Raw genomic sequence first — 6,265 nt, forward strand, 5'->3', positions numbered from 1 at the left:
CCAATATCTGGCTGGAGAGCAGCTTTGCGGACAGTCGGCGGGTTCTGCCTAGTGTTTGAAAGTAGCTGCGTTGGATGTCGGGATGTAAAGGCTAATGAATGCTCAATCCATGCTTTCTAGGAACTCCCAATTTAGCGAGTGAGATAAACGAGAGGAAAAATATTTGCCCTCTAGGAACGGTGAGGTGGAAAATCTCGGTAGGCTTCCTTGAGAAGATATCCTTTGAATTGGACTTCAGAAACCGAAAAAAATTTTTGCTGGTGAAATTGGCGGTGGAGGGAGTTAAGGGTATTAGAAGTAGAGGGAAGGCAAAGGTATTCGTACACTGGGAGTGGATCAGTATGATAGAAGTCTGAAAAGGAGGTTTGAGACCCCAATGGATGGGAGTCAGTCCCTCATGGTCTCCTGCCCAATGCTAGTTGAGCATTCACTTGGAATTTGACGTTTTGTAGCTAAAAGAAAAAGTTCTTTTTGAGAGGAAAACTCTAGTCTCCGAAAATGAATGCATCCCTAGTCTCTTCCAAAATACCTCCACCAGTTGTGCCTAGTGAAAACTTGGCATTATCACATACACCTAGTTCACCAGGACCAACACTCACATAACCCATCATCATACTCCATTTATTTAATCTTTTAAATATTTTGTCCACTTTTTATCTTTACTGTCATCTCCCTTGTCCCTTCCATCATCTCACCTGGACTTTTTTTTTTTTTTTTTTTTTTTTACATGGGCAGGCACCGGGAATCAAACCCAGGTCCTCTGGCATGGCAGGCAAGCATTCTTACCTGCTGAGCCACCGTGGCCCACTCTCTCACCTGGACTTTTGCAGCTGATATGGGCACCCGTTTTACTTCACTAAGTTCATTTTCCATGCAGCACCCAACAGCCAAGTGACCTTTTGAAAATATAAATCAGATTGTCAAATCACATTGTTTCTCTCCTGCTTAAAACCCTTCAGTAGTTTCCCGTTGTTCTTATGATGAAATTCAAACTCCTTAATATGGTATTAAGGCCCTGCCTTATCTGTTTCTATCTACTTCACTAGCCTCACCTTTCACAATTTTCTTTGTATTCCGTGCATAGGGGCCTTCCCTCAGTTTCTCAAATGCCACATGTACTGGGAGTTTCTTTGGTACTTCTGTTCTACTCACCCATCAAGGCTTTTAACATTCTCAAGTAAGCCTTCCAAGTGCCCCGGAACTATGCCAAACCCCAACCAAAACCATTCCTGCCAATCTGAGAGAGCACTTAGGGTGTCATATAAGATTCTACACACTAGGGTAACTTTCCAGAAACCTACAACCTTCTAATGGGTCCCTGAGTCAGATAAGTCCTGAAATGCAGAGGGGCCAGCCTCTCTGGAACATAAACTAGTTTCATCCTACTACCCCGTATTATCAACAGCCCCTCCCAACCTGAAAAAGTTAGAATGGGCATAGCCCAAATACCCCTAAAGAGTGGAAGAAAGATCAAAGGTGAAAGTGGAGTTATACAGAGAAGGTTGATTTAACAAATAACCATGATTACCGAATCATTATATTGATACTTCCTATAGTCTCCAATATCTTAGAGTAGGTAAAAGTAAAACCCTAAAATTGTGAAGTTGTAACCCATACCAAACTCTGAAATCTGTTCTTTAACTAATTGTTGCGATGTGCTTTGAAATTTATTGCTTTTTTTGTATATATGTTATTTTTCATAGAAAAGAAATGAAAAAGACAAAGTGCCCCCAAACTAGACCAAATCTATTGTATACACTCTATACTTCTCTATGACACTTTTAAAATCATAATTACATAATGGATTTTACTGTTAGTTGTTTACTGTATCCCCATATATAATACATGACCTGGTACAAAGTTGATGTTCAATGTAATATTTACTAACGGAATGGAGCATAAGTACTTGGCAGTACTTGTTTAAAGCAACCTATAAATGCCCCAGTTTTCTTTAAGAGGGAAGACTAAAGTCAATTTTGTAGGAAATATTGGGATTTGATATGATAAATAACACAAGAGTAGTCCTAATTCATATGATAGAGAAATTTTTAAAACGCAAAAATTTTCTCCACGCCTTAAAAATAGGGGACTTCTTAAAAGATGCAGCATAGAGCTCCTCACACCAGCTGGTTTCAGATTCTAATCATTAACGTAGTGACAATTAATGAGGTTTTGTCCTTTGTGGATGTCAGGTACTTGCATATAACATATACCACTAGAGGGCGCATTTAACTAAAACTTCTTTTTAGCATTATGCTAAATTTTAACCTGTAGATTGTTCACGCCTGGAAATGAAGAAATACAATCTAAATTTGTTTTTGTAAAGATGCGTCAAATAGCAATTGGTACTTGAGTAAACAGGTAATGGAAATCCTTTGGGGTACAGAAGAAAATATTACTACTAATAAAACTGAGTACCTCCCATATGCAAACTCTCACAAGAGAGTAAGATAATTCAGTAAGATAATTCCTGCCCTCAAATAACTTATATTCTTTCTCCTGTGTACAAAATATACATTGCCAAATCTATCTCAGTACACCTGGCACTGTGCTTCATGCTTTACATGCATTATCTCATTCATCCGCCCAATATCCTGTGGGATAGGTATCATTTTCTCAATTTTACAATGAGAAAACAAGCTCAGATCGTTGAACTAACTTATTCAAGGTCACGCACCAAAACCTGTGGACTCTACTACTTTGAAATACTTCAGAGGGTTATTTTCCTATTTTATGAGCTCACTTTAAAACAGACTTTACTCAGTTATCCTCGGCCATCTGGGAATTTTGTTTTAGAATATGTTCATTTTTACAGTTAAACGGATTTTCTTTTTCGTCAATTTTCCCCCTCAGTTATTGAAATACTGTAAATATGTTATTTTCACAGCAGTACTAATAGCAAAGTCAGTGTTGAATGTGAAGCCAGAATTTTAATTATGAAGGAGTGAAGTACCTCATTTTTTTAAAACTGTGAACTGTATCACACTTTCAGAAAAGGGTATAAAATATGTGAAGTGATTGTAAAACACGTGCTCATGTAAACCCTAACCAGTTTAAGAAACTGACCGTTGCCTGATCTTTTTAATTTTATTAATGTACTTTTTGCATGGGCAATGCATTCTTGTGTTTCAAATAAAAATACTTTATTATGATGATGCAACCTTCCTTCAAACCATCCATCATGCAGATAACAACTATAAATTCTGGACCAGATATAAAAAGCAACTACCTGAGAATTCTGAAGGGTAAAGAAAAGCATGTGATTGTGGAGCAGAGTCCATATTTGAGAAGCAACCAGCACGTGGTTGAGCATCCTTTGTGAGTAGGTGCGAACATACATGTTTGGCTTTGCCCTGGATGTGGACCACAGTCATAAAGTAGTGCAGCACGAGCAGCTAAAGCTGCAAGAAAACTCCCACCCCCATCTTTCTGGCTGGAGGAACCGAGGGAAAGAGCATGGGCAATAGCTACCCTGGAGAGTAAGGGCTGAATTCTAGAGGGGAGAAAGTCAGTGTTTATTCCTGTTTCTGTGTATAAATCCCTTACAAGCCTCAAACTCACCCTGGAACCACACATGCACAGACAAACTCAGAGGCTTAAAAAAATGAACTGAGATTTGAAAGACAAAATTTATAATATGCACCAAAAACAGGTTAATTGCCTGCTTAATAACATCCCCTACCTCCAGAAGAGTAAAACAGAACTCAGAAATGTGTTAGTCAGGGTTCTTTAGGGAACCAGAACCAACAGGAGACATTTATATGTAAATACTATGAGATTTTAATAAGAAGTGTCTCATGCGGCTGAGGAGATGGGCAAATCCAAATTCTGTAGGACAGGCCACAAACTGGGAAATCCGATGAAGATTTTCAATGAATTCTTGAGGAGAAACTGATTAGTTGAAATAGGGATGGAAATTCTCTCTTCTGATGGTTGAAATCATTTCTCCTTTTAAAGCCTTCAACTGATTGGATGAGACTTGTTCTAGTTTGCTAGCTGCCGGAATACAACACACCAGAGACGGATTGGCTTTTAATAAAAGGGGATTTATTTTGTTAGTTCTTCAGAGGAAAGGCAGCTAACTTTCCACTGAGGTTATTTCTTACGTGGAAGGCACAGGATGGTCTCTGCTGGCCTTCTCTCCAGGCCCTTGGGTTCCAACAACTTTCCCCGGGGTGACTTCTTTCTGCATCTCCGAAGGCCTGGGCTGAGCTGCAAGTGCTGAGATGAGGAATGCCGAGCTGCTTAGCTGTGCTATGTTGCGATCTCTCATTTAAGCACGAGCCAATTAAGTCAAATGTCATTCATTGCAGCAGACACGCCTCCTAACTGACTGCAGATGTAATTAGCAACAGATGAGGTTCACGTACCATTGGCTTATGTCCACAGCAACAAGACTAGGTATGCTCACCTGGCCAAGTTGACAACTGAATCTAACTAACACAAGACTTTTCTCATTGTTGAAGACAGTCTTCTCCGTTGATTATAAATGTAATCAGTCATAGATGCAATCAATTTACTGATGATTGAAGGCCACAAAATATCCTCACAGTAACAATCAGGCAGTGCTTGCTTGACCAGACAACTGGACACCATCATCTGGCCAAGCTGACACATGAATTTAACCATCACAATGTGCAACATATCACCCACAATGTTCAAAATAAAATCCTAAATTACATGACATACAAAGGACAGAAAAATGTAAAACATTTTCAAGGAAAAAAGATAATAGATACCAACCCCAAATGATCCAGATGTTGGAACTATCAGGCAAAGCCTTTAAAGGATACATTATGAATATGCTCTCAATGAATTAAAAGATGGAAAATCTCTTCAGGGAAATTGAAAATACAAGAAAAACCAGATGGAAACTTTAGAGCTGAAAAATATACCTGAAAAAGCAACAAACAAGCTTTTACTGGTTGGGCTTAAGAAAAGATTGGAAATGTCCCCCACCCCCCCCAAAAAAAAAGAATCTGTGAACTTGAAGATAGATCAGGAAAAATTCTCCAATATGAAGAACTGAGAAAAACCTGAGAGACCTGTAGGACAATATCAAAAGGCTTAACATATGTATAATAGACATCACAAAAGGAATGGAGAGAAAACGTGAGGCAGAAAATGTATTTAACCAGTCTATTTTTTATGAATGCTGTTTGTTTCCAATCTTTTACTATTACTTATAATTCTGTAATATGAACTTATATATCATTTTTTACATGTACAAATATATCTATGGTATAAATTCTCAGGACTAGAATTGCTGAATCAATTTGTACTTTATTTTACATGATATATGGTGGGGGTCATATTTCATTCTCTTTGCATATTAGTTTCCTTCGCGTTATTGCAGCACCATTTATTGAATTTTTTGTTTGTTTTATTTTGTTTGCTTAGTTTGTTTTGTGTTTCTTTGGGGGGGGGGGCCTGGGAGTGCATGGACTGGGATTTTAACTGTATTTGTAATTTTGATAGATATTTCGCATTCTTCTCCTTAGATCTTGTACCAGTTCACATTCCGACTAGCAATGGCATTAGTTTCTCACACTTCCCCAAAGAGTGTATTATTACATTTTTAGATTGCTGCCAAACTGTCACAGGTGAAAAATATTGTGTTAGGGTTCTCTGGAGAAACAGAGCCAACAGAAGATGTCTGTAAATATGAGACTTTATAAAAATGTCTAATGTAACCATCTGGATGTGAGAGTCCAAAATCTGTACAGCAGGCCATGAAGCTGACAACTCTGATGAAGGTCCTTGATGAACTCCACAGAGAAGGCTGGCTGGCTGGCCTAAGAAGAATGCAAATTCTCTCTTCCCCTTTAAAAGTCTTCAACTGATTGGGTTAAATCCAGCTGGATTGGATTCTCTCATTGTGGAAGACACACCCTTAGTTGCTGTAGATGTAGTCAGCCACAGATGCAATCAACTGACTGATGATTTAATAAACCAGCTCTCTGGTTTATTAACCAGCCATGAAATAATCCTTGCAGTAATGGTAAGGCCTGTGCTTGCCTGAACAGACAACTGGGCACCATCACCAGGCCAAGTTGACACCTGAACCTAACCATCACAAATACCTTGGTGTTTTTTCAGGAATCTGTTTTGTTATTATGAGTGAGGTGTAACATTGTTTTATGTGTTAAGGATTCATTTGTATTTCCTTTTGTATGAACCACCAGTTTTTATCATTTGCCTATTTCTTATTGGGCTGTTGGTTTTTTCCTTAGTGATTGCTAGGAGCTCTCTCTCTATATATATA

Source organism: Tamandua tetradactyla, chromosome 21 (assembly GCF_023851605.1).
Source record: "Tamandua tetradactyla isolate mTamTet1 chromosome 21, mTamTet1.pri, whole genome shotgun sequence".
Classification (NCBI taxonomy): domain Eukaryota; kingdom Metazoa; phylum Chordata; class Mammalia; order Pilosa; family Myrmecophagidae; genus Tamandua; species Tamandua tetradactyla.